This window comes from Pseudophryne corroboree, chromosome 4, assembly GCF_028390025.1.
Source record: "Pseudophryne corroboree isolate aPseCor3 chromosome 4, aPseCor3.hap2, whole genome shotgun sequence".
Taxonomy (NCBI): domain Eukaryota; kingdom Metazoa; phylum Chordata; class Amphibia; order Anura; family Myobatrachidae; genus Pseudophryne; species Pseudophryne corroboree.
The window spans coordinates 588,220,101-588,242,264 of NC_086447.1; positions in this window are offsets into that span (position 1 = coordinate 588,220,101).

Genomic DNA, 22,164 nt, shown 5'->3' on the forward strand with positions numbered 1-22,164 from the left:
TGCTCAGCTACTGGTTTATCTGAAGTCTTTGTTGCCAATGCAGCACGAATCGATGTCCTGTGGTTTGCCATCAGATCTCTAAAAGAGCGTGTCATCATACCGACATAGTAATAGCCACGTGGGCTACTATAATGTAAATTACATAACTCATTCTGCAGTGTGACCTCTGATGGATCTTGACTTTCCATCCGCTGTGCGGGTGCATAAAATATTGACCAACCATCATCGACCTGCAAGTGTTGCAATCTGGGCACCTATAACAACCACTCTTAGCTTTAGGCAACCAGGATTCATTCTGCTCAGATAGTTGTAATGTAGTTCGCATGAGCAATTGATGAAGGTTCTTGCCATGTCGATACGTGCATAAAGGTGGCTCATGGCCAAGTTCCTTAAAGACCAGGTCTGTTGCAATAATTGGCCAATTCCGACATATGGTATTCTGTGAATGAGTAGATGATACATCATAGGTAGTAGCAAATATCATGCGCTTGGTATCAATCCTATGTGTTTGTTAGATCGTGCCATGTGAATGCCTATACCTTGCTTTCTTCAAGCATCTGTCTATCGAGCATTTTTTGTAGACATGTTCCAAAAATCTTTCTTTCATCTGAACAATCTGTTCCACAGTTTTCTCAGATAAAGTATTATTGTGTAAGACCTGCATAAATTGTGATATTGGTAAATTTTCTTTAAGATGTATAGGATGGTGGCTAAATGAATGCAAGAAGATGTTGCGGTGCGTGTCCTTCCTATAAAGGATCGCTGCCAACATCCCATTGTAGTGAAAAACTGTAACATTAGGAGAATTGACTGCATCCCTATCACTGTGTTAGTCAATCAATGACCTAGAAATAGGCCTGGAAAGCATAGTGTCAATCTTTGCAGATGATACTAAACCGTGTAGGGTAATTAATTCAGAAATAGATGTGGAGTCTCTACAGAATGACTTATCTAAATTTGAAATCTGGGTGTCTAAATGGAGAATGAGGTTCAACATATAAAAATGCAAGGTTATGCATTTCGGGACTAAAAACAAACTTGCATCCTACATATTAAATGGGGAAAGTCTAGGGGTAACAGTATTGGAAAAGGATTTGGGGGTACTCGTTGATAATATGCTTAATAACTGTATGCAATGTCAAAGCGCAGTAAAAAAGGCAAGTAAGTTGCTAGCGTGCATAAAACGGGGAATTGAGACAAGGGACGAGGATGTAATTCTGCCGTTGTACAAATCATTGGTACGTTCGCACCTGGAATATTGTGTTCAATTTTGGGCACCACTGTATAAAAAGATATTGGTGAACTCGAAAGGGTTCAAAGGTAAGTTACTAAATTGGTTAAAGGGCTAGAAGGACTGGATTATGAGGAATGGTTTACTAGGTTGAATATGTATACACTGGAAAAGAGGCGTCTAAGAGGAGACATTATTAATATCTTTAAATATTTAAAGGGACATTACAAAGAGTTATCAGAGGAATTATTTATTAAAATAATTCTATGTAGGACACGTGGGCACTCGCTGAGAGAAAATTCAGTACGCAACATAGGAAAGGGTTCTTCACTGTTAGGGCAATAAGGATTTGGAATTCCCTTCCAGGGAAGGTGGTAATGGCGGACTCTGTAAATGCATTTAAAAATGGATTGGATACATTTCAGATTGAAAATGATATCCAAGGTTATAACATTTAAAATATTGACGCAGATAATCCGGGTAGAACATGATTTATAGTTTTAACAAGTCATAAAGCATTATTTCAGCAGGTACATTATAATCAACTCAATTTAATATAGAATACAGGTTGTACACGATGGGCATTTTGCATCTATTGAACCTCAATTACTAAGTTACTATGTTACTAAAACGTATATGGCTGTCTAGTTTGTTCAAAAACCTTATCATGAAATTCTGCGTCAGTGGCTAGCAGTGGTGTAAGTAGAAAAAATGTCTTATAAGTACTGTGTGCACATGCCTAAGTCATGCATGTCAAAAAATGGATGTGGCCAAATGCCACATGGGGTGTGGCTAATTAAAATGGGGTCATGATACACATATGGGGGGGCCAGATACACATATGTCCCCACAGTGCCAGATACACCCCCACCATGTCAGATATGCTCCTACAGTGCCAGATACACAAATGTCCCATGGTGCCAGATGCAAAAATGCCCCACAGTGCCAGATGCACAAATGCCCCACTGTGCCAGATACACAAATACCCCGTGGTGACAAATACACAAATGCTCCATGGTGCCAGATACACAAATGCCCCCAGTAGTGCCATATATGCCCCCACATTATCAGATACACATTGCCCCATAGTGCCAGATACACATTACCCCACAGTGCCAGATACACATTACCCCAGAGTGCCAGATGCACATATGCCCCCACAGTGCCCGATATGCCCCTACAGTGCCAGATACACATATGCCCCCACAGTGCCAGATACACATATGCCCCCACAGTGCCAGATACACATATTCCCCCACAGTGCCAGATACACATATGCCAGATATTCCCCCACAGTGCCAGATACACATGCCCCCACAGTGCTAGATATGCCAAAACAGTCCATATATGCCCCCACTTTGCCAGATACACATGTCCCCACAGTACTAGATATGCCCTTACAGTTCCAGATACACATATGCCCACAGAGTGCCAGATATGCCCTTCAGTGCCAGATATGCCCTCACAGTACCAGACATGCCCCCACAGTGCCAGATATATCCCCACTTTGCCAGATACACATGCCCCTAGAGTGCCAGATATGCCCCCAGAATGCAAAATATGCCCCCAATTTCCAGATACACATGCCCCCACAGTACCAAATATGCCCAAACAGTCCAGATATGCCCCCACTTTGCCATATACACATGCCCCCACAGTGCTAGATATGCCCCCATAGTGCCAGATACACATATGCCCCCAGAGTGTCAGATATGCTGGGAATTTCTTAACAGTATGCTGTACCGCCCCATATCACCATTCTTGCAGCACTGGGGCCTAGCCAATTCAAAAAAATATTGTCTATGTATCTTGCAAAATGCAAAAATTTGGAAGCAAATTTTGGCATGATAATTACTGTCTTATACTTATGCAGAAATTAATTTGCATAAGATGATGCCAAGTTCGAGCACATGACAGTCCCATTCCTTTGCATGTAATAGTCTGCACCATAGGCACAGTGATTCTTTTGCAGCACTACTTCAGCTAGATCTAATGGGTGGACCATTGTAAGGTTCTCTAAGTGGAATTACACTGTATAATGACTGTACATCCATAGTCACTAGTAAAGCAGTATCCGGTATAACTCCTAAGGTGTTAATTTTATCCAAAAAAAATCTGGAGTGTCACAGATATAGCTAGGCATATTCTTCACATATGGCTGTAAAAAGGAATCAATAAAGATGGGCACTGGTTTTAATACCGATCCCATGGCTGATATGATGGGATGACCTGGTGGGTCTGTAAATGTTTTGTGTATTTTTGGTAATGTGTAGATGATTGGACAAACCGGGTGCTCAACCTTCAAAAAGCCAGCTACCCAATAATCCAACCATCAACACCCAATTGCATTGTCAATGATCCCATCTACTTGCCTTTTGATGCTAAACATAGGATTAGAATCAAGCTTAGTGTATGTCTCTGAATCAGAAAATTGCCTCAAGATTTCAAAATTGTAGGCACTCCAATCCTGCACCACCACCGCACCTCCTTTGACAGCCTGTCGTATGACAATCTGTTCATTCAGGACCAGATTTTTTAAGGCCATCCTATGTTGAGGGGCAAAGTGTCATATTTGGGCATATCATATTTGGATTCAAACTAAGCCTGGGTAACTTTATGGAAGTCCTTGATTGTAGGATTGGTGGACAGTGGATCAAACAGACTTTAGAAAGGCCCATAATACTTTCTTGCCTTTTGGGAGAATTTGAGAAAAATTCTCTAAGGCAGAATTTTCCCCCCAGTTTGTATTGATCGTCCGTCCAATTAAACCTATTGTGTTTAACTGTAGGCACAAATTAAAGGCCTAGGGACAACAATTCGATCTCAGCTGGGGACAATGCTACCTTGGACAAATTGAAAACAGCTATTAACGCTGCTTCTTTGGATGTCCCTTTCTTCTGGTATCCGCAGCTCCTCGAGGCCTTGATTTCTGTTTGGGTTGGTTGTCTGAATTAGACCGTGAGGATGAATGGTCAAAGCCCCAAGTGTATTGTGATCTAAAATGCGTATAGGGCTTAAGTCCAGTATTTTGCCTGGATTTACCCCTCAACCATCTGTAGTCCTTATTGTTTGTATACTCAGTATTAACCGTAGCCATTTTTTTTAAAGACAATCAAATCCTGTTGGTACACATTAACCTGTTCAGTAAATTTATCAATCCACTTATCAGTGGTGTCTCTTGCCAATGTACTCAGATGTATAGAATTAAATGAGATGAGTTCCTCTTTTATCATCTTCAGCTCTACCCCAACCTCCTCGATGACTAGTAAGATGAGGTCTAGGGAGCACTTATTAAGTACCCCACACCGCTTGGTGCAAAATGTCAAATTATTGCGACCAATGGTGGGAACGTTGTTAACTGTGAATCCACTGAAGATTCTTTTATTTCTGAAATAGTCAGAGAGGAACTGACCATGTAGTGTGAGATCAATCTCACACTTCCTTAACCTAAGGATCATAAGATACAAATCTAATGAAGTTTCATCCGATAATTTAGCCAACTCAAAGAGCAGCTTTTCGGCATTATCATCTGTCATAGATATGAAAGTGCTATGTGCATATACATACAATACAATACAATACAAAAGTAATGGTACAAGACCAATGATCGAGGCTTGGTGTATGAACAACAAAACAGTCTGTTTGTCAATCTGATACAAGAGTAGGCGGGTGCTGGACTATAGAAATGTTCCCAAAAGAGACCCTTTCCATAACATAGTATCTTCAGTCCACACTCACAGCTTCAATAAAACATCAGGTGGTGCTCCATAATGGCCAATCAGACCCATCAATAAACATTTCCAAGGTATAGGCACTCACCACTTTATTCGACCAAATTTTTTTTCTCGAATCAGAGAAACATCTGAATATATAGCATGTGGTTGAAGCCGCACTCACATACTTCAATGTAGTTGGTTGCTGGGATGCTTAAACCCAGGAGCATCCAGTTGTGTGGAAGGCACCTTGTATATATAATAGTAGAAAGCACTGAACAGACTTCTGATATAAATTCCTCAAAGTTTTATTACCACATAGAAACTAGAAACACGTCTGTCGATGTTTCGGTCCTCACAGGGACCTTTGTCAAGACCACCAGAAACAAGTAGCAGAGATGCAAAATGTATATCAATCCCACACCAGTGTAAATAGATTTTCTATTTATCCATCTCATAAATGTAGGCAGAACATTAAAATATAGTGTACCTTTTTTAGTACTCTCTTTTTTGTCTTTTTTGATGCTTTTATACTATAGTTTTCATCTGCCATTGGAGGACATACCCCTGAGTGGCAATAAATATACCCATATGTGGAGCTAGACACACCCCTTGGGTGGAGCATGACATACCACTCATTGGCACATTCTGCCTAAAACTAGTTTTCAAAAGTAGGCACGTATGCCCTGGGGTCACAGCAGGGATGGACTGGGGCTCCGAATTGGCCCGGGCATTTATGAACATGCACTCTGAAAGCACATCATGATGGGCAAGCACATGTCACGGGGGCACATGGACACGATGCATGGGGGTGTGCCGTGAGTCAGGGAGACATGGATATGCTTGCTTTGGGAAGGTGTGCGCCGTGAGTGTGGGGGGTGTGTACTTGTGGCACGCCGCCATTTCCATTAAGACCGGTTGGGGTGGCAAATCCAAAGAGCTGGAGGCTGCGCACACCATTCCGGGCTCTCTGTGGGACCTGACTGGACTACCAGCCCTTTGGCGCTTCTGGCATATGGGTCACAGTGATATGTGAGGTCCACCTGTCATAGTGGAAATAAGCTTCAGTTTGGCCAGCCTTTATGCTCAAGTCAAACAAATCCAGCCATGTGTTGATTATACTGAGGACCTTTTAGCGAGTGAACCCATGGCTGATAGAGCAAGCAGGTGCATGGGGAACAACATGCTTATTTATTGTTAAGATTTGTGTTTACATTAGGAGTTTTACAATGTATGACAATGTATGACTAAGGTGTTAACTGCCCAGGAGTCATTGAACAGGCTGCTAGACAGAGAGTTACTCCGCAGAGATCTCAGCTGGTCTGTAGACAACAAAGCAATGACAACCAGGTAGTGCAAGATCTTTATACCCCAAGATCTCTGTTTAATTGGCCTAGAGGAAGTCATCTGACCACTGGCTGACTCCCTATTTGATTCTGAGCGGTCAGCTGATCTGTATTGCCATAGCTGCTCCTAGCTGATACAGCTTCCTGTTTTACTCCACTGGTGCTCCGCAGACATGTGACAAGAACCAAGATGGCGGTGCATGGCGCTGGCTCCATGTGGAACTCTGATCATCGCAGCCACTGAGAGAGGATCTGGACAATGGGCTGCAGCTACCGGCATAAACATGTGGCTGCATTAATCTGGAGCAGGAGAGGTGAGAGAGCGTCCGGCAGGGCAGTGCTATGCGTGCTTGTTTTGTGACACAGACATTTTGCATACAAGTATAATATATTTGTGTTTAAGCTTTAAGTGAGATCAACTTAACAGTTATGCTAAATATACCATATACTGAGCACTACAGTCTCAAGGTTATTTATGTAAGTACAAAAGTGCAAACAAGCAATAATATGCAAATACTTGGTTATTCTTCTTGTAATATTTTCACTCAGTGCCATCTTTTGTAGTATTACAGGCATATATGCAAATACATATTATGGAAAAATATTATATCCCATTAAGACCACTAATGAAGTGTGTCTTGTCTGTGAGTTACATAATAACTTACCTTTAAAATTAAGTCAATGGGGTATCCATTGACATTAAAAAAGATCAGCTATTTATTGAAAATTCACATCAGGTAGAAAAGAAATGTATGGTTGTATAGAAATGGACAACCAAAAATCAGCACAGCCCTATCAATACAAGAACAACACGTGCATTTCAGCAAAAAACGCTGAATGGCTATAGTTAAGACAACTATTGGTATTTAACTCTGACTTCCAATATAACAAAGTAATCTGGTATGATGGTGGCGATTCCCCATTAAGGATCGTTCAGACTTCGAATCCACTTTCATGAAGGTGAGTGCACACAAACGAAATGCAACTAGGCTGATGATCTGACATTCTATCTATTATTATTATTATTATTATTATTATTATTATATCTATGGAGATAATTTCCTGGCTCTAACACTGAACTTCCCAGCTATGGTGAGATGTGCTACATTTCATGGACACCAGGGGCCTAATTCAGATCTGATCACTGGGCTGCATTTTTTGCTGCCCTGCGAACAGATAGTCGCAGCCTACAGGGGGAGGGTAAAATCGATGTACAAGTGTGTGATCGCATGTGTTGCAGAGTTGCACAAAAATCAGTTTGTGCAGTCTCTGCACAGCTCAGGACTTACTTATCCAGTGCGATTGAATCCTGCTGATCGTGGCCGGAGCTGACGTCAGACACCCTCCTTGAAAATGCTTGAGCCCGTCTGCATTTTTCCAGACACTCCCTGAAAACAGTCATTTGCCACCCACAAACAGTCTCTTCCTGTCAATCTCCTTGCGAACGCCCGTGTGAATGGATCCTTATCACCATCCCATCACTGACCGGCGAAGCCCGTTGTAGCCGGCCAACGTGTCAGCGCATTGCGGTGAATATGCATGCACAGTTCGGATCTGTTCACCCGCTGTGCGAAAACGCACAGCAGTGATCATATCTGAATGAGGCCCCATATACGAAATGGTCCACCATGTTCACCAGTCTGGTTGTGGTTATGGTTTATAATTACATACTTCCAGTCCATAATTGTGTACAGTGTATTAGAGATCAGATGTTATGCTGAAATAACACAAGTCTTCTTTTTCCTAGTAAATGTCACAATATTGTATAGAACATCATTTGATTGTCCTAATTACTTTATATATTTTGGCAGAAAGATTCTTCTCAACTACCTTACGTAATCCCTATTTGTTACATGCCATTTCTAAGGATAAAAGCTTTCCACATTAAACAAGCTTTATGTCTACAGCTGTCTTTTTTTCTTGCTTTCCCTACATGACTATGCTAGCATGAAGTACAAAATATCGATTGGAAATGTTCTTAGGATGCTTTGCACAGCAAGTTAAATTATGGTAGATTGTACATGTTAAATTTTGCACCTACAACAATAAAAATGATTAGTTCTCCAATTTCAAAGGATAGTTCCCTGCAATTAAGTAAATAAATATGCTTCTCTATAGAGATGATTTTTTTTCCTGAAAATGTCTGCAGTGCATTACTGTAGCTCTACAACAATAGAAAAATAACTATGTTCTCAGTCCCTTTGGCATGAGCTCTTCTATAGTTTCTTTTCACTTTCTCTATTTTCTTTCTTTATTTTTATTAAGGATCTGCCATTCATTTTACCTTCTGACAGTAAAAACCCTGGGACGTGGTTGTTGTGAAGAGGATTATCTTTTAGATCAATGCTGAAATTGATTCCAAACCATGCTATTTATCAGCTTGGAGCTAAACCACTCAGAGTCAGGAAATATTTCCTTGCTTTCCAATCCATTCTTATTATACTGATGGGAAGAATATTATGCCACACTATGAATTAATAGAGGGTTTTTTCTTCATAGTTTTACAATTGTTAAAACTTTTGTGTTAAAAATTTGGTTTTGCAAAGCAGTAGGATAATTCATGCATATATGTGTGGGTTTATGGTACATTATATGCGACATATGTATATGTACTGTACAGTATACTTAAGTGATATATTCTTACAAAGACCTCTCTACTTCTAGATCTGCACCTCTTTCACCAACCTCACAAGTACTTGCCTTCATTTTGTTACAATTATTGTTATGAATTTTTTGCTTAGTTACACCCACTGCTAAGTTCTGCAATCACATATTCCCATTATATGTCCAATAGTTATTGCAATTAGCCACAAATAGTTATCCTGTATTTAGGCCACAAATAAACAGAAAAATAGTCTCTAATTGTCAGGCTATTGTCCTTTCTATTTGTAACAAAGCATTTGTACGAAACCTACTGTAGGGGTAGATTCACAAATACTATACTGTACTTCAAGAAATGAACATGGATGTGGTACACATAGCAACCAGATTCCAGCTATCATTTTCCAGAATATTCTAGATAAATATACTATATAAATTGTTCTGGGTAACCATTGTGCTATTGACAGTAGATTACTCTGTACCAAATCGGCCCTTATGGGGGTAGTCAGCAACAAAGATGGCACTCAGGAACAGATAGAATCAGAAATACACTGCTCAAAAAAATAAAGGGAACACTTAAACAACACATCCTAGATCTGAATGAATGAAATATTCTTATTAAATACTTTGTTCTTTACATAGTTGAATGTACTGACAACCAAATCACACAAAAATTATCAATGGAAATCAAATGTATTAACCCATGGAGGTCTGGATTTGGAGTCAAACTGAAAATTAAAGTGGAAAAACACACTACAGGCTGATCTAACTTTGATGTAATGTCCTTAAAACAAGTCAAAATGAGGCTCAGTAGTGTGTGTGGCCTCCACATGCCTGTATGACCTCCCTACAACGCCTGGGCATGCTCCTGATGAGGTGGCGGATGGTCTCCTGAGGGATCTCCTCCCAGACCTGGACTAAAGCATCCGCCAAATCCTGCACACTGTCTGTGGTGCAACGTGGCGTTGGTGGATGGAGCAAGACATGATGTCCAAGATGTGCTAAATTGGATTCAGGTCTGGGGAACGGGCATGCCAGTCCATAGCATCAATGCCTTCGTCTTGCAGGAACTGCTGACACACTCCAGCCACATGAGGTCTAGCATTGTCTTGCATTAGGAGGAACCCAGGGCCAACCACAGCAGCATATGGTCTCACAAGGGGTCTGAGGATCTCATCTCGGTACCTAATGGAAGTCAGGCTACCTCTGGCGAGCACATGGAGGGCTGTGCACCCCCCCAAAGAAATGCCACCCCACACCATTACTGACCCACTGCCAAACCGGTCATGCTGGAGGATGTTGCAGGCAGCAGAACGTTCTCCTTGGCGTCTCCAGACTCTGTCACATCTGTCACATGTGCTCAGTGAGAACCTGCTTTCATCTGTGAAGAAAACAGGGCGCCAGTGGCGAATTTGCCAATCTTGGTGTTCTCTGGCAAATGCCAAATGTCCTGCACGGTGTTGGGCTGTAAGCACAACCCCCACCTGTGGATGTCGGGCCCTCATACCACCCTCATGGAGTCTGTTTCTGATCGTTTGAGTAGACACATGCACATTTGTGGCTTGCTGGAGGTCATTTTGCAGGGCTCTGGCAGTGCTCCTCCTGTTCCTCCTTGCAACAAAAGGCGGAGGTAGTGGTCCTGCTGCTAGGTTGTTGCCCTCCTACGGCCTCCTCCACATCTCCTGATGTACTGGCCTGTCTCCTGGTAGCGCCTCCATGCTCTGGACACTACGCTGACAGACACAGCAAACCTTCTTGCCACAGCTCGCATTGATGTGCCATCCTGGATGAGCTGCACTACCTGAGCCACTTGTGTGGGTTGTAGACTCCGTCTCATGCTACCACTAGAGTGAAAGCACCGCCAGCTTTCAAAAGTGACCAAAACATCAGCCAGAAAGCATAGGAGCTGAGAAGTGGTCTGTGCAAAACAACTCCTTTAATGGGGGTGTCTTGCTAATTGACTATAATTTCCACCTGTTGTCTATTCCATTTGTACAACAGCATGTGAAATTGATTGTCAATCATTGTTGCTTCCTAAGTGGACAGTTTGATTTCACAGAAGTGTGATTGACTTTGAGTTACATTGTGTCTTTTAAGTGTTCCCTTTATTTTTTTGAGCAGTGTATATGCAGTTGCAGAATCATCACCACTAACAATAAGATGTCATTGGATCCTGTAGAGGAGATAACATTGCCAATATCAACCCAACTATAATTTAAAGACCAAGTCATCCTTGTTTTCTCACAAATCTACATACCTGCAGTTCTGGTCAGGTGGTAAAATAAGCAGATGCCCCTGAAACATCACAGGCAGTACCAGAGGGTTGGGTAAGGGAGACCGGCTATCAGGATGCAGGTGGTCAGAAAACCGACAAGGGCACCGCACTAAAGGAACCCTAATCCCAACTCTCCCCCTACCCCACTCTCCCCACAGCTTAACCCTAACCCTCCCTCCCTCCCTGCAGCCTAAACCTAACCCTTCCACTCCGCAGCCTAAACCTATCCCTCCTCCGCCAGCCTAACTCTAACCCTCCCCGGCATACTTATGTTCTGGATTCAGGTGCTGGCATTCTACCAACTACATCCCATACCAGTTTGAGGTTCACATGGGCCTGGAGATGAAATTTAGGAAGGGCCTATTGTGTGCCACCATAGGGAGTGTGATCAGCACCATAGAGAAAGTGGCCAGGGCAGTATTGCTAACCACTACATCACTACACTACTTCCCCACACTACATCTCCACACTAAATCACTACTACACTACATCTCTGCACTATATCCCTGCACTATTTCCCCACACTACGTCAGTATGATACTTACCCACAAAACATTCCCGCACTATATCTGCCTCCCCGAACTACTTACTAGAATCTTTGAGATAGATCCTCAATGCAAGTGAATATGCAGGTCTGTCCTCATACATCTTTGCTGCATTATTGTCAAACTGCCCCTCTTAGCACTCCAGTACTTGTGAGTCTCTGTTAGCATTGGGGCATCTTTTTTTCCCAAAAATGCATATTAGATGCAACGCTATGCAGCTAGCATGAACAAGCAGACTGTGCTGATTAATATGGCCTGAACTTGTGGTTTCAGAGTCAAACTGAGTTTCAGTACAATTCTTAATTCGAGTCAAAACATTCCTCCCACCAAATTAAGTTGCCAAAATGAGTCAAAACATACTGTAATGTTCACAGAAATCGCAGATCTTGAGGTTTTTGTTATGATTGCATTTAAGTCCCTCACTCATGATTAGGCACTATTTAACACAAGAGAGCGGAGGAAGAGGGTGTAGAATGTAGGTTGTAACACAGAAAAAAAAACAATCAGGGCACCATTAGGACATTATGGTAGTAGTAGTAGTAGGTAGATGGAGTTGGTGCCTGGAAAATGGGACTGCATGCTTCTTTGTTAGTGTGTTGATTTGTCAGGCACACTAGCTGCAATGCAATCCAGTGTACTGTAGTGCAAACTGTAAACAGGCTGCACTACCAGGGGGTGACTGGTAAAATTTAGCCTTGGTGGCATGCATAAAGCACTGTCCCATGAGTGGCAGCTCATCTTTAACCACTTGCCAGCTATAAACATATGGATTACAACTGCAGCCATGAGTCCTTCACCTAACTACGTTGTATCCCATATATCTGGCACACCACATTGCTTCCTTTATCTGTTATTGACAAAATCTGTGAAATCTCCTGCATTAGGCTTTTCTTGCAAGGCAGTAATATTTTCTGCATACTTTTATGAAAGTCCATCTTGATCATTAGGCTACCAATACATTTTACAAAAAAATAATAATTATCTTACCTTTATCTTATTCTGTGTGAGCTGGGTCAGAGAGACTTTGCTCTTGCTTCAGTTCCTCATCTTCTTGATGTGTGGGAGGCAGAAACCGGGACAAGAGAGGAAGAGGGTGGGAATCAGGGACAAGAGGAGACCATGACTGTGAGTCAGAGATCAGAGGTGAAGGGAAGCAAGGGAGGCAGGAAGAGGAGGAGGTAGGGAGCCAGGGACAAGAGGAGACAGGGACTGGGAGTCAGAGATTACTGGTGGAGAGGAGCCAAGGACAGAAGGAGATGGGAGCCAGGGCCAGGAGAAGACACTGTTCTGTGTATTAGATGTGGAGGGAGCCGATGGCTCTGACAGGAGAAGGTGGGAGCCAGAGGACAGCAGGATTAGGCAGAGACAGGAGAAGGAGGCAGGCAGATGTCAGGTATTAGAGGCAATGCGCTTGGGACTGCTGGAGCCAGGCATGCAGTGGTGATAGCCTTACCTTCAGCAGGCACCTGTCTATTAAGTAACTGACTGACACAATCAGCATGTGACAGCAGGCAGGGCAGGAGAGAGTTATAGAGAGGAGGCAATGTGTCTACACTGTCTTGACTGGCCGGGCACTGTCTAGACCATGCTGTAGTTCTGCAGATACCAGTGGTTAGTCCAAGGTAATATAAATAATAGAACTGCACTATTGATGAATATATCTTTTAGCTGCTTCGGAAATTATTAAATATATAGTATAGGAAAGTGGAATGATTGTATTTTATGTAATGTGTGCAGATTAAATAAAAATAGTTGTACGCAGTACCTGTAAAAAAATGGGGGGGGGGGGGGTTAGATGTGTATACAGCTATTTTAGTTGAACTTGTTTGCAATGACATCACCTTGAATCTCCTGCTGTGTGTATTGGCGCTTCCAATGTGTTTCAGGCTAAGAGCCCTTTGAGAAGTATGGCGCTGATCACAGTGATACTTCTTTTATACCTAAAAGTTTATTAGTTGCTTCATTTTAAAACAGGAAGTCCTCTTCCAGGAAATTAATGAAAAATGCGGCTCCAACGTGGTCACATAGTACTAATAGTGTTTTGGTACTGGGATCTGAGAAAAAATTTAATAATGTGTGTATCTAAAAATATGTATATTTAGAATTATTTTTTTAGTGTTTTTATAAACAAGGAATTCATGTGAAAAAAAACTTATTGTAAAAATTATTTATTTCAATATCTATATTCAGCCGGACAGATATAATGTTTGTAGTGAGAAAATCCACTCTGTCTGTTTCTTTTTTAATTCTTGTGATGTTTCCTTCTCTCCATTTGAGTGACACCTTTTGGATTCCTATAAATTTAAGCCCAGTAGGGTTTTTTCATGGAAGTCCAAGAAATGTTTTGAGATGCGATGTGTTTGTAATCCTTTTTTAATGGTGGTAAATATGTTTTGCAATCCTGGTCTTTAGTTTTCTTTTTGTTTGTCCCATGTATTGCTGTCCATAAGGACATTCTAGTAGATATACTACTCCGTCAGTGTCGCATGTAATACAGTTTTTTATTTGGTATTGGTGGTCATTCCAAGTTGTTCGCTCATTGCCGATTTTCGCAGTGCAGCGATTAAGTGAAAAAATGGCAAAAATGCGCATGCGCATGGTACGCAGCGCGAATGCGCTAAGTACTTTCTCACAAAACTTTGTAGCTGTACACAAGATCGTAGAGTGATTGACAGGAAGTGGGTGTTTCTGGTCAGAAACTGGCCGTTTTCAGGGAGTGTGCTGGAAAACGCAGGCGTGCCAGGAAAAAACGCAGGAGTGGCTGGAGAAACGGGGGAGTGGCTGGACGAACGCCAAACCAGGAACTAAACGGACTGAGCTGATCGCAATCTAGGAGTAGGTCTGGAGTTACTCAGAAACAACAGGGAATTATTTAGTAGCAGTTTGCTAATCTGCTAAACTAAGATACACTCCCAGAGGGTGGCGGCCTAGCGTGTGCACTGCTGCTAAAAGCAGCTAGCAAGTGATCAACTCGGAATGAGGGTCATTGTTTTTTGCTTTTAGAGGTAGGCAGTTTAGGGAGAGCTAGTGGTTGTTACCATTTACCTACACTGTTGGCCGGCATATTATGGAACCCCCAAGTATCTACCTGGACCCCGCAAACAAGTTCAACTAAAAGAGGTGTAAACACATCTAACACCCCTTTTTTTACAGATTGGTCCAAGGTGCTGAAACTGGGACTGGCCCGGGGGACATCTGTCACCTTGCCCCAAAGCTCAGCCTGCCACTGGACACTACTACCTGCAATCCAGTGCTGCAAAGCAAACAGACTCTTGTTCACATTTGTTAAAGACAAAGGAAACTTGCAGATGTTTTTCTGATCTATATCTACACTGGAATAGGTAATGTATAATTGTGTATCACGTGTGTTTGTGGGCAGCAGCTGTGATTTACACTTCAAGGTTATTTTGCCAAAAAATACTGTGCTGTGTCTAAGGGAGCTGCACCCCAAAGAAGATGCTTTTTCTGTTGTAAAAATTGGAAAAAAAAATATTTTTAATATTGCTTTAAAATAAAATTAGCCTTTCATAGTCATTCAACTTAAATTATTTCGTATTTCTTTAAGTGTTTGTTTCGTACAGGAAATATCTATTATTGTACATAGTGGGGGTGGAGTTCATTTGCCCAATAAATAATACATTTGGTAAGCTACTGCAGAGAAATGAAAATTTGGCAACATGACATACTGTACATCACACGCAGTGGCAAGGAAAGGCTCAGACCATGGCCTTTATTTGTGGTCCTGCTACTGCTTTTTCATGCACTAGAAAGCATATTGCAAAAGCCAGGGCCAAACACAGGCATTTTCTGTAACCTCGCATGCACCAACTTCTCGCGCTGAGTTTAGATGTGTTCAGGGCCAGTGCTACCATAAGGCAGCTTTAGGCAGCAGCCTTAGTGTGATGGCACTTTAGGGGGTGGCACTGAGGGTCCCAGCACAATAATAAGAATGTCTATGAAACAGACATCCTTATTTTACTTCCTTAATACTAGTGGTGGTTGTGGTTTGCATAAGCTGCGACTGTTGCCCCTGCACTAACCAGCTAATAGGCAGGATGCAGGAAGCCTACAAATGCTGCCAAACCTACAAATATGCAGTTTTTAGAGGTTTGGTTGCATACCCTATATGCACCAAGACCCGGATTGCAATAGATTCTGGGGCTTGGATGCAGTGGGCAACCCTATATTTAGAAGGCATTGCCCAATAAAAGCCTATGGGCTTCTACCACACTGCACCTCTGAGAGCAATCCAATTGGATCCCTGCCAGCACCACCTGCGGCACATGCGTCACTCGCACTTATGGTCCAATTGCACAGAGGAGCTACAGTAGCACAATTACTGGAAAAGTTAATGCTTGCTATGATGAAAGGAATCAGAACACACACTGCTTCAGTGCTTGCTGTGTATTTGGGCTGCATAGCTGTGACGACACTTGTCCACCACTGTAAGCACCTGCAATGGAAACCTGAGCATCAGAACTGGACCATGGAAGAAGGTGACCTGGTCTGATGAATCATGTTTACTTTTGCATCATGTAGACAACTGGATGTATATGCTTTGTTTACCTGGGAAGAGATGCTGTACTATGGAAAGAAGCTGGCAGAGGCAGTGTGATACTCAGGGCAATGTTCTGTTGGGAAATATTGAGTCTTGGCATTCATGTGGTTGTTATTTTTATTTTGATATGTCCCAACTACCTAAAAATTGTTGTAAACCAAGTAAACCATTTCAGGCAACAGTATTTACTTATGACAGTGCCCTTTTTCAGCAGGATAATATGGATGCCACACTGCAAACAAAATGTCAGGAATGGTTTGAGGAACATGATAAGATGTTGACTTGGCCTCCAAATTACGCAGATCTCAATTTGATCGAGCATCTGCAGGATGTGCTGAAAAAACAAGTCAGAGCCATGGAGGCCACACCTCGCAATTTACAGGATTTAAATGAATGTTTTGGTGCCACATACCACAGGACACCTTCAGAGGTCTTGTGGACTCCAGGGGGTTTATTTACTAATATTCGTGTTTGAGTCAGTTTGTGTAGAGTTTAAACTTATTTTTTATTTTTTCATGCAACTTATTGAATCTATTTACCCTAATTTACGAAGCTGTCGAGTTATTTGTTTTCGTGTTTTCCAATGTCGATGGCAGTCATATTTTTTTGGGCCATTTACGGCCGTCATTGACATTTACGTTCGTGTTTTTGTTGTTTTTACTTGATTATTTTCAATGTTAAATGCGGCAGGGTTATTTGCCAACCACGGCCGCATTTTCACTTTTAGTTTCGATTTTCATACACGTTCGTGATTGGTTGTGTTTCAGATGTAGGAGTGTCTGTGTGCAACCATATAAATACGCCCCAAACCGTCCGCACCTCGTGGGTTTAGTTAGTGGTGAGGAGGGAGGTTGTGCTGTGGAGGTTGGTGAGTAGTTGGTTTGGTGAAGAGTTTTGCTAGCGATTTCTGAGTGTAGTATTGTGTTTGAAAGTAGTCTTGTCATTCTTGTAGTCTTGTTTTTTTTTTGGTTTTGTCTCATTTTTTGTCCAAGTTTTTTTGCTTTATAGTCCCTTGTCAGTGTTTGTGTGTGTGTGTGTGTGTGTGTGTGTGTGTGTGTGTGTGTGTGTGTGTGTTGTGCAGTGGTAGTGGAGGAGTGTGTTGTTTATCTTATTATTTTTCTGTGTTAATTGTTGAACCACACAATTATGTCTGACTCAGAGGTGGCTGAGGTGGCTGAGGTGAGTGAGGTGGAGGGTGTGAGTGAGGGGGAGGAGGTTGGTCAGGTGGAGGAGGTGAGTGAGAGTGAGGTTAGTGAGGTGGAGGAGGTTGGTGAGGTTGCTGCAGCAGCCTCAAGTGACAGCGATAATGACAGTCAAACAGCTCCGCAGCCACTCACCACTACTAAGACTGGGCGGAATGTAAAGTTTAGTTATGCTGAAAATGTGGCATTGGTGCGGGAGCTGATGAAGTATCAGCGGCAGATATTTGGGCCTGAGTCCGCCATGGTGCCAACACGGAAGAAGACGGTGTTGTGGGCGAAAGTTGTTGCTGCTGTAAATAGTGAGGGGTTGGTCAAGCGGACGGAGGACACGTGCCGCAAATGGTACTATGACATAAAGCGAGGTATCATGGCCAAGGAGGCGAAGTCGGCTCGCAAAACCAGTGGTGGACAGCCCTTTATTGCCAGATATCTGGACTATGAGGAGCCCATGCGGAGTTTAATACCTCCTGAAGTAGTGTCTGCAACCCATGTCCGTGCTTCCGATCGGCCCAGGAAGGATGGTGAGCATGTGTATTTGTCTTAACATTCTTTTACATTACTTCTGTCTTAATGTTTTTTGTAAATGTGTGTCATGTGACGTTGCATATTACTCCCATCGTCAAGTGTGCATCAGCAAAGACATCGTTTTGGGTAATGTTTTCTACAAAAGTTAATGTCACATAGTACTTTATTGTATGTCATGTGGTATTTTTACAGTACATTTTCCATGTGTTGTTTGGACTTGGTGTGTCATTGAATTGTCCAGCAATAATGTTTTCCTTTAGCACATTTTACAGTTTGAAAGTAGGACTATGTTTTTTATTTCAGTGCAATGTTTCCAAAACAGTGGTTGACATGTTAGAGGCTGGAGTAGTGCAAAGTCAATTTGAAGCCAGTTACATGTGTAATTTCATTAGTACTGAATGTAATCTTGTTTAAGGAAAACCCACTATTTGTTGGTTCAGTTTGAGGCTGTATTTGTACCCTGACACAACACTGCAGACTTAGTTACCTTACTATTATGATGGTTTTTTTTTTGGGGTTTTTTTTTGCTCATATTGTGCTAATGTATGTTTGTAGTGCCACATCACAGAGCATTTTCTATATTGCATCTTTCATTAATTACATTACATTAGAAAATGAAGATGTGTGTGTTTTTGCTTGTTAGTGTATGTATTTGTAATTGTGTCCTATGTCTGTGTCCTGTACATTCTTTCCTGTGTTGCACTTTCCATAGTGCATATGGCTATTGGCCAATGTGTGTGTTTGTAATTTTTGTTGGGTTTTTTTTGTGCGTCATTTTTATTCTATAAATAAAGAACCATTTTTGTAAGATGTAATGTTTATAAACATAATGGGTGGATGTATCTACAATAGCATGAATAAATGAGTTCTTTTATTTGTTTCATGATTTACAGTGTTGAAAAAAAGCAGTACTGCTCATCCTACAGTCACTCCCATGACATCTGATGATGATGACGCACCGGAAGCAGGTAAAGTGTCCATTGTAGTAAAGGTTATGTTTGTAAAGGAATGGACATAACGACATTACACTTTAAATACTAGGTCCATCAAAAGAAGTCTTGAGCAGCATAAGGCGGACTCCTGTACCACACCAACAAATAATACATGTGCCAACAAAGAAAGCAAGGTCTGATGTCCAGTCCTAACCACAGTAGGCTACCCCGCCACAAAGATTGTCTACAGTTTCTTCGGTCCCACCACTCCAAATTTTGGACACACCTCCAAGACGCCAACCACACTCCCCTCATCTTGATTGTGAGTAAGAAACTGTAAAAAAAATTTGGTCATCTCGTAATAATCCATTTAATTAGACTAATTAACTCAAAATCCAACAAAATCTGCTATACTTACCGAAGTCACTAAAAAAATCAAATGGAATCCGAACAAAATGGCCTTGTCCACATCCAGTAAAGATATGTATGTCCACTTCAGCCATACAGTAGCAGATTGTGTGGAAGATGCTGCAACATAAACACATGTGTAATCTTGGCAAATAGTAACGTTGTTTTCCACAATTTCACATGTGTGTTTGTCCTAACATTGGCACCAACATGCAAAAACATTACTATGTTTTTGTTTTAGACACTATAAGGCAACACATTATGGTTTAAAATGTGTTTTTATGGTGTAGTATGTCTGATCTACCATACAACTCATGTGCTTGCTTTAAGAATGAAGTAACCATACACATTTGCCACAAACAGGCATATGTCTGTATTTAAGTTCTGAGTGATGATGTTGCTATGCTGGATATCTGAAAGCACCATTCAAGTACATGTGTTCCATGTGTATTGCTTTGTATTAATTTCTCTAACATATGGATAACTAACGGCAAAATGATTCTAATTCCAGATTCTAGTACTGGTACCAGCATCCCTATGCAATGGCAGCAACACAGTGACATGGATGAGACAATCATTTTACAAATGCAGCCAGTAATTGAAGGAATCAGCCACCCAGCACCTGTGAGTACACCACCACAGCAAAACACACCACCACAACAACACAGCCCAACAACACCAGTAGCACAAGGTCCTGATCAAGTGTTTTGGGACAGTTGGGCTACACAGCAGGCCACTAATCAAGATTGCCTGCGTAGTCAGACTCAAATTTTTTCAAGCCTATCATCTCACCTCAGAAGAATCAGTAGAAATATCAGTCGCCAAAATGAACCAACCACCAAAATTGCCAATACCATGGAAATCATGCGTGCAGACATTACATGTCATGGGCAACTTACAACGCATAATGGAAGAACAGCACAGGCAACAGCAAAGCTATATCAACATCTTAGAAAACAATCAAATGATCAATGAATCTATCACCAGAATTTTAGAAAATCAAAATGCTGCAACACGTGAACTCAATGCCACCCTCACTAACCTCAAAGAAACACTCAGATCCCAGCACCAACAGCAACCAAGCAGCAGTTCTGGTACGACTACTCCAATTATATCGCCAGTGTCCTCACCACCAAGGCGCTCCACCAGAGCACACCAGCACGACAGTGGTAAAGGCAAAGGCCAGTCCAAGCAGCCACCCAAAAAAAACATTAAAAATATATACACCGATTTCTGTATAGAGAAGAAAATATACACAGAAAGTGTATGATTGTCAGAATATATATAACATTTAGCACCTTGTCAATTTTTACAACATCATTAATTATAACTGTTACAAACAACAGGATTTTTAGCAGCACATTTATTCTTTCACATCTTTGAATTTTGTTGGAGGAGGAAAATGTTCTTTGAGCTGCACATTGATCTTAGCCTGCAGAAACAATACCACTTGATTTGATTATCTAATTAATATCTCTTGATTCCAATCACTCTCATATCCTGCAGACAGACTAATTGGCAGCCATACAGAATGTCTTTAGCCTGCAGAAACAATACCACTTGATTTGATTATCTAATTAATATCTCTTGATTCCAAGCACTCTCATATCCTGCTGACAGACTAATTGGCAGCCATACAGAATGTTTTTAGCCTGCAGAAACAATACCACTTGATTTGATTATCTAATTAATATCTCTTGATTCCGATCACTCTCATATCCTGCAGACAGACTAATTGGCAGCCATGCAGATTAATCCATGAACAATACAATTTACAATGTGAATTTTAACTCTTTTACATTTCTTCTCTAGACGACATTACAATAATAACACAATTGAATTTGCAAAGAGTGTCCTAATATGTTGTCAACAAATTTAGATAATTCATTCCCAAAATTATTGACATTATTGTTTGCTATGTTTGTGTGTGGTAAAAAGGAGTAATCAGATTCTAAAACATGATACAGAACCAAAGTAATGGGAAATATTTGAATCAAACAAATAATGTGTGTAATAATGGATATATGTTGAAAACTGTGTATTGATTTACAAATCTGCAAGTTTACTCCAGCAAACATAACTAAATATTTTTTTTTGGATGAGACTAAGTTTGTGTCCCTTAAATCTGATGGAGCATCACACATAGGGACACATGTATTCCTCAAGGATAACATATTATATGTTGAGAAGTGTTACATTAGGACGTAACACACATTCCTAAAGTAAATAACATATTCAATTACTAACTGGATTATGTGTGTTTTAAATAAATTACAATTACAAGTATTTTAACACTTAACCAGACTTCATGCATGTCACTCATAATCTGATGTTTAGTCAATGTAATTAAACACAATACACATGCTGCATTTGTTTTGCATAAAGCGAGGGTATGTTTGTATGTCTGAAGGAGACAGACACATTCTGAGTAATGGTTTTTAAGGGAAAAATGTACATAATATATTTAGGCTTAGACAACAAATGAAAGAAGCAAAACATACTTACCTTAAAAATAACTATTTATGAGGTCTTGCCTAACCTGCCTCCCTACATCTGTACTCCAAGTGTCGCCAGATGTCTCTAATTCCTCTGCTTGCTGACTGCTTTCTTCATCCTCCTCGTCATCATCATGTGGCAGATGTTGTTGCAAACACATGTTATGAAGAAAGCAGCAGCAGAACACAATTTGAGTCACCTTCAAGGTACTATACAACAAAAAGCCACCAGACTTATCCAGACACCGAAACCTAGATTTCAGCACACCAAAACATCTTTCTATCACATTCCGCATGGACTTATGTGCATTATTGTAATTGTGTTCAGCAGGG